This window comes from Poeciliopsis prolifica, unplaced genomic scaffold (assembly GCF_027474105.1).
Source record: "Poeciliopsis prolifica strain line A6 unplaced genomic scaffold, Auburn_PproV2 SCAFFOLD013, whole genome shotgun sequence".
Classification (NCBI taxonomy): domain Eukaryota; kingdom Metazoa; phylum Chordata; class Actinopteri; order Cyprinodontiformes; family Poeciliidae; genus Poeciliopsis; species Poeciliopsis prolifica.
Window position 1 is genome coordinate 3,473,040 of NW_026562388.1, and position 12,872 is coordinate 3,485,911.

A 12,872-nucleotide genomic window follows, 5' to 3' on the forward strand; every position below is an offset into this window, starting at 1 on the left:
AATGGAAGATTTTGCTGGTATAAGTCTTTTACCCAAAACAGCATAGCATTCACAAAGAACCATAAGAGTAACACCTAACTCTTAGTGACGGCGTTTTGGGAATATACTGAAAATTTGTAAGATTTTTTGTAATACAAGATGTTAACCATGCATTTACGCACCAAAGTGCAATTTCGAGAGACCTACTAACACAACAGTCATATGGGAGGAAGCTGGAGAAACAGCACATGCATGAGGGAGAACATGCAAACTGCATGCAAAGGAATCCCGACTTGGGATTTGAACCAAGGACTTTCTTGGTGGAAGGCAACAGCCCTGAAATGTTTTCCTTCACAATTAAATAGAATTTCATCCTTTCAGGAAGGTGCCATACTTTAAACATAACTTGGACAAAAATGTGCCTTGCCGCTTTCCATGAAATGATCTGGGCCATTTCAACATCTCATTGTTTAAATGACTGCTGGTTGTTCAAGGATTTTTAACTTCAAGCTTTAATGTTCAATTTACCAAAGGGATGGCCTGGGATGGGTCTGAAATGACTGTAGTTCTTATAATTCATATTTTAAAGATTGCCTTATTGCATTACACCACATCAAAACCCTGAAAAGGCTAAAAATATGGTTGTTTCATTTGGCATCTAGACACTGACTTATCTTCCTTGAAATGTTTTTTTTTCTTTCAGAAAAGGTATTAGATTTTAATGACTGTGGAACATTGAGTCGACTGCACTACAAAATAGATTTTTTTCAATGTGCTAAAACTGAAAGCACACATTTGCCTTGAAAACGAGAAAATTATATTTTAATGTGTATACAAAACACCAACTTTCATTTTTCATTGTCATTTTTATATTTGAACAATACTGTCAAGTTTTAAATGTTAAATAATTGGGCGGTGAAAGTGTCACTTAATAAACAGATGTGCTGAGAGGCAAGTGCAACCACATCTTATGTCTAATGAGCACAAAGCTTTAAAATATAGCTGCTAACTTGTTTTTGATTGAAAGGTTGCACTCATCCGCACAAAGAAAGATGTATAGTGGGAATCATCTGCCCCTTGCTTCTTCCTGCATGAAATTTTTATCCACCTGCAGGCTCTGAGGGAGCACATCCAATCATTCTGAATCCCACCTGTAAACAATGTAAATGGAAAAAGGCTTACACAACGAGGAAACATAATTTCTAATAAAATCCCTATAGCTGCTACAATGTCCATTTTGAATGTTTGTGTGATTCAGGTTGAGCTGTAAAAAGAGGTATCTTTTTTTTTTTAAATTATACGGTTGAACTTAAAAAAAAAGAGCAAACCTACACAGAAGCCGATTAATTTTTACTGGAGTTATTCAAACTGAAGCAAGGAAAAACAAAATCTTCCACATCCTCTTATTACCTGCTTTTTTCCCCAGCTGTATAATAATGAAGAATAACACAATCTCACACATGCATGTGTTTAAAAAGACACTTTTAATTAAAGCCGTCACATCACCTGATCGTTTAGTTTCCTGAATGCTTTAGGAGAATTTGGACTTCTACCTCGTTTTGTTGTCTACCAGCAGATGTCCCCACAGATTTATGCTGCACTCTCTGCTTCCAGGACAACTGCTAACAGAGACACAGTGCATTGAATCGTACATTGTTCTCCTTTAAATCAAAATAAAAACAGAAACACATAAAATGATGGGAATGACATCTTTGTCGTATTTTCCGTTTGTCAGGCTCACAGGTCAGACTGCAACAAACCACAGGGAACAATACCTAAAGTATCTCGTGTTTATTTGACAGATGTTTTTAATATTTTCTTTTAGCAAAGTTATGAGCCCAGCAACATTTTATATCTCCAAAGTGGACATATAGTTGTGATGTATTATATTTGTCAGCTTGGTGCTTTATTCCCAGTGCGTCATTCTCCGACAGACTGTTTCAAAGCCGAGGCTTTAAAGTGAGCCAGCATTGTTCTTGTCAGGGGCCTTGAAAAGCAGAAATATAAGTTGTCAAATGTAAAAAACGACATGAGGCCTTTGGGCGCTTTGATGTATTAAACCAGCATTTTAATTCATGTAAAAACCAGTCATTTGGCAACCTCCACCCACTGAGCCTAGCTTGGCGTGTACATAATAGCAGACTGAGGGACTCGAACAGACCCTGCATGTCAAGCTTTCATGGCTGCTGGGATCCTCGATTCAGTCAAAACAGAGATGTTTTAACTAGAACGACATTGTTAGAAGCCTGTGCCTTAGTGTGTGATTTTTAGTTAAACATGGAGCAGATGATCTTTAATAATTTCCCAGCATGCATCAGTTTGTTTCTGGGCAAATTCTTCTACATCTGTTCCTCTTTGTGTTTTCCATGTGGAACAACTCATTTATTTTGGCCAATTGAGGTGTTTTTAATGTTTCTAAGGCTCCATCTGCTGCACATTGCATGAACATTACCAATAGGCACCCTCCTATTTTTCTTTGGTAACGAAGCAAAGAGAGAATTTTTACTTTCACTGGCATTATACTCTCCTGTTTGACCTTAACTCCTGCTGTAAGAACAGCCTTGTTTCTTAAATACCAGCATATTGGAGCTGGGTATTAATAGTCCTTTTGCTTTTTTCCTCCCTTTTTCCTAATCTTTCATTTGAATTCAGTTTATTTACGAAGGTGTATTTATATGGAGCCAATTCACAACAAATGTGATTTAGTTTCAGTTCAATCATACATGCATTTGAACATCCTTATTTCCCAACAATGGATTAAACTCAGATCTTTTGTCAAATTAGTTTACCATGTTTTTAAGGAACCCCATCAGATTGAATTGAGTCATTTACTTTCAGCACTGACATAAGTTTATGTTCTTGACTTTGCAGAAATCTCTCATACTCAGCAGGCACTTAGTGACAGTGGAGAGGAACAACTTGCCTTAACAAGAAGAAATCTAAAATAATCATTGTGAACACTTTTATAATTTCATATCAACAGCAACATATTATTCCATCCATAAACTACTAATATTTCAGGATGCAATTTTTCAAAGAATCTTCATGTATGTCGTATGACAATGCTGTGCTTGTCACTTCTCACAATTAATTTCAGTTCATTTCAGTCCTGTTCAATTTAGTTAAATTCTTAATATCAATTCGGTTTCACAAATTTCTACCAATTTATTGCATCTGTTGTCTGAAGACAATTTATAACACAAACTGACCCAATTGACGTCTACCTGTAATTGAGTTCAATCCAATTTATTCCAATGCAATCTCAGGTTTGGATTCAAACGGAAATTATAACCCAGCGTTAAAATCTAAGAATAACCAGTTGAACTGTAGACTTTGCAGTCTTACAGCCTTGAGCCCTCTTAACAGAGTGAAACAAACAAACTCAGAGTGCTGCCGAGAGCGTCTGGAGGTCAGATGGACGGGACGGAGACGCGGTAGCAGTCTTCCAGGAGTACTTTCTATAAGAAAATAAAACAAAGAACTAATTTACATGGCTGTCGGTTTCCATGGCTCCAACAATATGACTCTTGTTTGACATTTTCAGTCACACATTGTCCCTTAGCACATCGCCGTCATTTCAGGCGCCGTTTCTTTTGAGAACTTTAGCATTTATTCTACAGATGTCAAAAAATATAAGAAGCTTGGTGGCTGACGGGAATGTTTGTACTGGCAGAAATAACAAAGAAGATGACAGGAAGTATTAGAGAATGATGCTGCTGCAAAGTTGTTTTTTTTTTTTAAGTTTCTCATAAATCCTTTGTCACCAGTTAAATATCATATTCATTGTTCCAGGCAGGGAAAGCCATGCCTTGCTGCATTTTACAATGAATTTAAGTTTTTTTTTTTATCAAAGACTCTGACAAAAAGTGTCTATAAAGACAATTTAAAGCTGAATGTATAGTTGGAACTGAAGGCCCTTAGCTTTTTCTTAAATACTGTTTATCTGAATTTGTTTTTCTTGAGGCATAAAAAATGTTTCACTCTGTAGTTATTCAGTGTGTCTGGGAATAAAGTTAAAAAAAAAAAACATCCCTCGCCCCCGCTCGCAATAGACTTCTTGTGGCTTTGATGTCAAACTGTGATGTCACTCATCCTGTCTGTGACGTCATTGGTGACTGTCTCTATATTCCAAGATTCGACAGAGAAATTCATTTGCGATTTCAGGACATTTGAAAAACAGTACAGCAATGGAGCAGAAGAATTTGTGTTTTGAAACTGTGGAGATCTTGGAGCGACGGTGTGAGGAGTTTGAGGAGGAAAATATCCTCCTCAAAGAAAGACTGGAGGATCTCAACTTGAAACTCCAAAATCTGACTGGAAGAGACTCCACCATCAATAATCTGATGAGAGAAAATCAATTGCTGAGAGACAAAGAGGATGAAAGAGAACAACGGATCCTGGCACTGACCAAAGAATTGGAGGATTCAAGAGCAAAAATTGAAACATTAAAAAGAGAGTACCGAGAGATGGCAATCGAGAATCAGCGGCTGGAAAAAACCAATGCGTCGATCAGGCAACAGGCCAACAATGCATTACAAAACAAGACAAGAGATCGCCGCTGGCTTGAGACTGAAAACGAGGAACTAAACAAAGAAATAGTTACCTTGAAATTAAAGATGGAGAAAATAAAATCAAGAAAGAGGGAGCAAATATCAGAAAAGTGAAAAGACGCAGGAAGAAGACATGGTGCCGGAGGAGACAAACCCAACGATGCTGAGGAGAGTTGGGCATGTTTATGTCTCCATGTATAAACAGGGGACATTAAGATACTGGGTTCCCTCGTGGATATTTTAATAATGCTGAAAATGCACAATTTAAAATATATAAAAAAAAGACAACCATCTGGACAAAAACATGCCCAACTCTCCTCAGCATTGTTGGTTCGGGTCTCTTCCAGAGAGCGGGTCTGGGGTGAAGCAGCTCTCGGCCAGGATGAGGATCAGTGCCTCCAAATCCGAGGCCAAGGTCCCGAGCCGGAAAAGGGTAGAGAGCCTTTTACCGGGTCCATGTCCTGCCCCAAGTGGAGGAGTTCAAGTATCTCTGGATCTTGTTCACTAATGAGGGAAGAAGGGAGCGGGAGATCGACAGGCGGATCGGCGCTGTACCGGTCCGCCGTGGTGAAGAGAGAGCCGAGCCAAACAGCGAAGCTCTTCATTTACCGGTTGATCTCTGTTCCCGCCCTCATTTGGAAGAACGAGATCCCGGATACAAGCGGCCGAAATGGGTTTCCTCCGCAGGGTGTCTGGGCTCTCCCTTAGAGACAGGTGAGAAGCTCGGTCACCCGGGAGGGACCCAGACTAGAGCCGCTGCTCCTTCACAGCCACTTGAGACTCTGGTCACTTGCGGACAGAGAAGACTGGGCCTCCCTTCTGAAGCTGCTTCCCCCGAGACCCGAACTTGGATTAGCGACAGACGATGGATGGACGGACAGACGGATGGACGGACGGATGGACGGGTGGATGGATGGACGGACGGACTAATGGATGGACGGACTAATGGATGGACGGACTGATGGATGGATCGCTTGCAGACAGTATAAAGACAAAAACATGCACAAATTACAAAAGTTTTTTTTGTTTTCCTTTGATGTTGTTTAATGGTTACTGTAGTAACTGTGGTAACCATTAAACAATCTTCCCTTCAGTTATGACTGGAGACTCATTGTTGATGTAATCATTATAAAATAACTTGTTATTAAGTATTGGCAAAGATCAATATGATTTTCACAGCGTTGTTGTTAGCAGCTGCTGAAAGTAACTAAAATAGTTACTGCTTATGTCACTTTGTTACTTTCCAAATGAAGGAGTCAGTAATCTAAGTTATTATTTGAAAGAGTAATCAGTAATCTGATAAAAGTTACTTTTTCAAAGTAACTATGCAATCACTGCCTGTGTGTAGATAGTTTGGATGTAATGAAAGAAAATAATCTATGAAACACACAGACAAGAACATCATAGAGTGTGTGTGAGAAAATATTTGTTTCCTTTCGTTCATCATTTGTATATGGACCCCTCTGATAAAGCCTTGCTCACCCTTTGGCCACCCCTTGAAAAAATGTCTAGCTCCGCCACTGGTCCAAATCAGATTTGTACCAATGTATCCGCCCCCTGGTGGAACCAGGTAACCATTAACAGTTTTGCGGATGTCCTTTCAGTGTTGATACATGTCTCGATCTAAATCTATAAAGGAAAGATTGGTAATCCAGGCAATTGGTGATCAAGTGAATAAAAATTCAGACTTTAAAAAAAAAAGAAAGCTAAAAATGTCTGTTCACAGAGGAATCTGCCTCTGGAGTGGTGAACCCATTACCTCCCAGTTTGTTTGTCTGGAATACAATGCAGGCGAGAGAGACAGAGTTTTATTATTAAAGAATCATTCACTCTTGAAAAAAAAACAAAAAACACACAAGCAAAGTAGCATTCTAAGCAGCAGCATGCTGAGCCCAGCAGGGAAAATAATCTCTCCTAGTGCTGCTGGTGCATCATCACTGAACAGCAATATTCATATTACGGAGGTTATTCTAAAATACACAAAACACCAATTGCAGCCTTTTTCCAACATTCTTACTTACATAGAAAAACATCATGCGACATTGTATTCGCATGTGACTAAAAAAAATACGTTCGAGTGCCATGTGAGCTTCAACACACGGTGCATTAATTTGGTTTTGGAAAGATTTACTGGCAGTCTTCCTACACTGCTCATCCTGACATATGAAGCAACAGCAATACAGCGTACAGATGTGTAGAAAATGGAGATACAGTCAACAAATTCTGCAGGGGTTAGGGTCTTACGCCAGAAAGAAAAGAAAAGAGAAAACCTTTTTATAGAAATGAGAAAAAAAACCTAGATAATTTCTGTGGAAGGGGCCTTTCAAAGTTTTCCTTAATTAAACTGTGCTGTTGACAGATTTTTCTACCAGATTTCTGAAGCTCCTCTAGTTACAATAATGTGTCGACTTAATTGGTAGGTTTGAAGTTTTGCTAAACTCTTTTCTTTTGTGATGGAGGGCACAGTGCTGCTTGTGAGAGTAAGCATCAGGGTATGTTTTTATACTGTAAACCCTGAGTTATTAGCTGTGGGCCTCGGTTTTTGTGATATATTTGTTTTCATTTACTAATTACTCCTGACAGCTGCACAGGATTTTATTTAGCATCACCAGAGTAAAGATGGTTGATTAAATATGTTTCCTATATTTTTCAGATTTTATTTATAAAAGGTTTTTATACCTACATATTATTTCTATTTCACTTCATCATAACGCCCCATTCATGTTGGGCGCAGGGGCGGAGCGTGAGCGGGCGGCGGCCCCCTGGCCCGGGCCTAAAGGGGAGGCAGAGTATGACTTGAGGTATCCAACCCTTTATCACGTCTGATGAGAGCTGGAGAAGGGTTAGGGGTGCACGAGGTGCTGCGACACGCTGCGCGCTCGGTTCAACCCGTCAACAATAAACCGAGCTTCAGCAGGTGCTAGCTGCTCCACGCTCTGAGTTGAAACTGATAAAGTGTCAAAATGATGCGAATGCTCTCCGTGGTTCTGGACTGATTTGAATTTGTGTCGTTTCATCATTAGTGACCAGAAGCCTGATGTTTCTGTTGTTCTCTTGGTTTGTTGTGCTTCATGTCAGATGGATTTCAGAATGACAGAGTCGCTCTCTGTGGTGGTGAAACTTGTAAGATCTGCTGTTCCAGGCATGTCTTTGTTGTAAAGTTAAATTATCATGAGCTGTATTATTAGGGTCATTAGCAACAGTTGTGACCTCGGTTCTAGCATTTTATTTGCTCAATGTTCTCCTTCGCATCCTGATTGTGGTCATTTTCTCTTATAATTTAAAACAATGTCATCACATTATCACTAGTATGTATACAGCTTGATTGCAAACAAATCTTCCATCATTTTAATGTATTCGATTAAAACACGATCGACCATTGATTAGCCACACAGGCTAACTTGTTCTTCCCGCTTGTGCGTATCAGGACACAGAATAATGATGTTTGTCGAGTCTGAATGACGTTCAGTTCGATGAATGCGAAGTGGATGTTAGGCCACATTTGAATCGGATACGTATCGAATACCCAAGCGGCCTGGCTCGCAGTCAAAGAGAATCAGACCGGTGTTGTTCAGACCGTCACGAAAACATCCGATACAGGTCTGCTTACGTCAAAAAATCCGAATTGAGTCACTTCATGCTGCAGTGTGAACGCAGCCTCGAGTGCCATGCCAGTCTGAGCGCGAGGAGACGTTATGAGACGAAAGACACAAAGTCCTGCTTTCAAAATGAAAATGTAAGCAAAAGTATTAAAAGTTTTTGAGAACAAAAGACACAAAATTCCGCTTTCAGACTGAATATGTGTGCTCTTGTCTCTTTAACATTAGCTTCATGCACTACCAATTAGCCACCATCTCCCAGGTACCCTGAGCATGGAAAGTAAACTCCAGCTACCAGCTGCATGGAGGTGAATGACAGAAATTCTAACAAGAGACTGTGTTACAGGTTGGAGCGGCATCATCACCTTGACACCGACTCACCTTCACACTAATTGGCGCTGATTGGAAGCGGTGTGATGACACAGGTCAACCCTGCCTCAGCTGCTTCGAGCTGCAGCTGTTACTGGAGCAGCAGCCAATCCAGGTACTGCAGGGAAGCTTCACTCAGGTTCAGACTCCTTATTTGCTGTTATTTACACAATTCTGTCATTTAAAAAAAAAATTTTTGTTGAGCAACTCTAAGTTAAAGTGCTGCTTACCGTTTTTGGTCCAGTCAAAACTGGAGTGAATAGATGTGATGTTTGTAAACAACTTGTTTAGAGGAGTTTTTGTTCAACACACTGGCTGTTCATACCAAACAGATGCAACTATTCAGCAATCAGTCAAGTTACTAATTACTCCTGACAGCTGCACAGGATTTTATTTAGCATCACCAGAGTAAAGATGGTTGATTAAATATGTTTCCTATATTTTTCAGATTTTATTTATAAAAGGTTTTTATACCTACATATTATTTCTATTTCACTTCATCATAACTGCTTCTATTAATAAAAGAGCAAAGATGAACAACTTGATCTGAGTCAAAACAACTGAGTACTAGTTATCAGAGAGGTCAATTTCAGTTCAGCCAGCGGTTCGAAGAAGCACCTAAACATAAGGATGACTCATCGCCGTAAGCAATGCAAATCACAATGTGAAATAAGAGTAATGCATGTAAAAGAAGAAGCCTTTTTCCAGTATGTACAAAACAAAAACAAAAATTATATTCCACAAATTTATATTCACTGCACACATGCAAACACACAGAAAGCTCGAGAGGGGCCCAACTGCTTGATAAATATAAATGCAGTGACAATTCATCATCTTGCTTTATTGCTCAGCCTACACTCCAAAAATAACTCCAACCTCTGCAACATACATCATAATATAATTCTCTAAATAAGAAGCTTTTAACTGCAGCTTCTCCTGGAGCTGACGCTTAATGTGGCCCAGAAGTGAACCTCTGACCAAAATTGCCTCTATTCATCAAATAAACAAGACAGTAAAAGGCACTTTTTTTATGTAAAGTTTTCAAAGCACATGTTTTGTCTTTAAGTTTTCTTTCTTACATAAACTGAGATTTAATTACTTTTTGCTGCTCAGTTATGCTATTTATCTTTACGTTCCTCTCAAGACCTTACTAAAATTCTCAGAAATACTGACCAATGAACTAAAAACAGAGAAAGAAAAAAAAAGTGAATATGTAGCATAAAAGTAATGTCTCGGACAGACACAATCTGCTACAGGCGTCGTTGATGTGTCAGATATTGGATCTGCCTCTGAGAGGAACCGGGTGCCTTGGCCCTAATATTGCACCAGATGTCTGGCATATGCAGCCATGATGTCGGAGCCCTGGTGCTGTCACAGACCACTCAGAGCACCCCGGTTAATTCATCACCGCATAAGTAAGCGTGCATGCGTACTGAAAGCACCGACTGCAGGCTTTATGAAAGCTCAACAAAACGACACGGCGTCAAACGGCAGGAGGTCTTCCTTGAGGGTTATTTTGACACAACGTCGAGAAGACTTCAAGTTGTTTATGGTTCTGCGGAACGTGAATGCTCATGTTGAAATGGGTGGGCGGTCTGTTTTTTTTTTTTTTTTTTCTAGTACAATGGTATTATTGTGTCGGAGCAGAGTTTTACTCTGGCATGAAAAGTATTCATGCCCCTAGAGCTTTTTTCACATTTTCTCACATTTATTGCAGGGATTTGAGGAGCTACACCAACACACAAAGTAGCACATGCTTGTGAAGTAGAAGTAATATGTTGGCTGTGCGTTTGTATTCAGCACGCTTTCCACCAGTTTACACATGTAGATTGATTTTATCCCCTTTTGTGCTTTGGAAAATACTTCAATCATAGTATGGGAAGAATCTGGATAATTTATTTCCAAGTCTAATCACAGATGCTCGATTGGATCTGGACTTTGACTAGACACTTTGATCTAACCCAGAGGTGTCAAACTCCAGTCCTCAAGGCTCGGCGTCCTGCAACTTTTAGATGTGGCTCTGCTGCACCACGCCAGAATAGAATAATTAGGTCATTAGCAGAGCTCTGGAGAACTGATCTACACAACAAGGAGGCGAGAATTAAGCCATTTGATTTTGTACCTGAGGCACATCTAAAAACTGCAGGACAGCAGCCCTTAAGGACTGGAGTTCGACACCCTGATCTAACCCATTGTGGCTATGGTTGTATGTTTACAGTCATTGAACCTAAACCCTCCTCTTGAGTCCTTTGAAGCATCTATCAAGATTGTAGAAAGCAGGACTGATGTTTTTTTTCTTTTCTTGTCTCTTCTTCTTCTTCTTCTCCCACCTGAGTTGTGGATGTTTGCAGCTCCTCCAGAGATACGCTGACATTTCCAGTGAATGTTTTGGTTTTATGTCCCTGCTTGTTCCACAGTGTTCCCTTTGCACTACTTGGTCTGTCACATCAAATCTCAGCCATGGAAGTTTGTTGCTATAAGTAACAAAAAATGTGAGAAAGAGTATGACTACTTTTGAAAGGCACTGTATTAGTTTATGACCACCTTTGTGTCATCTGTTCTCCCATTTCTTTCTCTGTACACCTGCTTGCTTGTTGTGTTTTACCATATTATTTTCACAGAGCTTTTCTTCCTCTTACTGCTAAAGCCTTGTTTCTGCCAGTATCCGTCTTCAATCTGTGTATCACTGCCTCTGTGTGAATGCGTAGTCCAGCCCTTCTCTTGTTAGTTTGTCAGCTTGTCTGTTTTCCAGGAAAGTGAAAGCCCAGGGCCAAAATAAATAAATAAATAAATAAATAAAAAAATCAGAAGCAAAAGCATTTCTAGATTGTGTTTACCATTTTCCTTTGCTCTTTTCATGATGGACGCTGCTGCAGTTTTGTTCACTGACAGTGATTTTTACAAATGTTCTCAAGAATTGATTTTAAGCTTTCTCTTTTCTTCTTATCAGTCTGTGAGGTGATCAAACGCCTCTCCGCTTGCTAACAGTGCTGTGGGGAAAGTGTGCACATGCTTACAGATTTCCAAAGCTTTCGCTGTTTTGTCTCTCTTCAATGTTTCAGATCCCAAAACTAATTTTAACGTTAGACATAGATGATCTAAGTAAATACACAAAGCAGAAACCAAATCAAAGAAAAATCAAATTATGATTTCATTGATTAATGCCCTAGTAATCCATGCAGTGTTTACATTAAGTGCCATTGAGACTTTTCTTTGGAAATATTTAATCCAAAGAGAAGCAAGAATGTCCTGTTCAGTTTTGAGTAGTTTGATTTTATTTGTTAATTTCAATCGTTCAGTGCTGAGCTGTATGGTCTGCTTTGAGTCAGTTTCCTGCTGCAAAACACAAACTGATGGCTGGATTTTACGCTTCATCATTTCCCATTAGAGACGGCCAGGTCTTGAAGCAGCAAATCAGTCCAGACTATCACACTACCACTGCAAAATAGCACACTGATGCTATGCTATTTTCCTGTAATCCTGTGACAGTTTTACAATAAGCTGTAACAGGATGTGCAGCTTTTGAAAACTTCCTCTTTGGTTTTGTATCTTTTTTGATCAACAATGTTTTTCACCTTCTTGATGCCATTTTTTCTCCAGTGTCTCTCTTACACCTGAACAGTAATCACAGAGCATAACTAAGGCAGGTGAGCTCTGCTGTGTTTTAGATGTTGTTCATGGTTATGTAGTGACTTCCTGGATGAAAGTCGATTCACTTTTCCATGAGTTATTTTGTTAGAGTCTTCAGAAAGTTCACCACTGCTGCATATTTTCTCCTTTTATGATTAATGGTCGTCACTTTGGTTCAGTGGATTCCCAAAGCCTTAGAAATGCCTCTGAAGTCCCTTTCCACACTGACAGACGTCAGTGACGTTATTTTTAATCTGTTCTTAAATGTCTGAAATGTCGTATTGCATTACGAGTTACTGTTTGACATCTTTTTGTCACAAGGTGTGTGTTTGAGGGCGGAACAAAATGCAGACAGGAGCTGGCTCATTTTTTAAAACGTTTGAATGAAAGTCTGAAAAAAACCTGTATACAAATCACTGAAGCCTGGGCAATAACAAACAAACAAACAAAATCCATCAGAAGAAACCAACAGGGAGACGTGAAGAGAACACAGGGAAGTGATGGGAATTAAACGAGAGAAACCAGCAAGGAGTGACTGGGAATGAGAAGCCTAAATACTGGGGATGTTGAATCCTGAACAAAAGAGCTTGGCTGATGAGCTAACAGGTTGCAGGTATCAGGAAATAAATCTAACAAGAATAACTAGACTAAGAAAACATAACTAGACTGTACTAAATAACAATAAACAAGAAATAAACTAGAATCACTAAGAACTGAAGTGGAAATGGAAACTAGGCAGAACTAA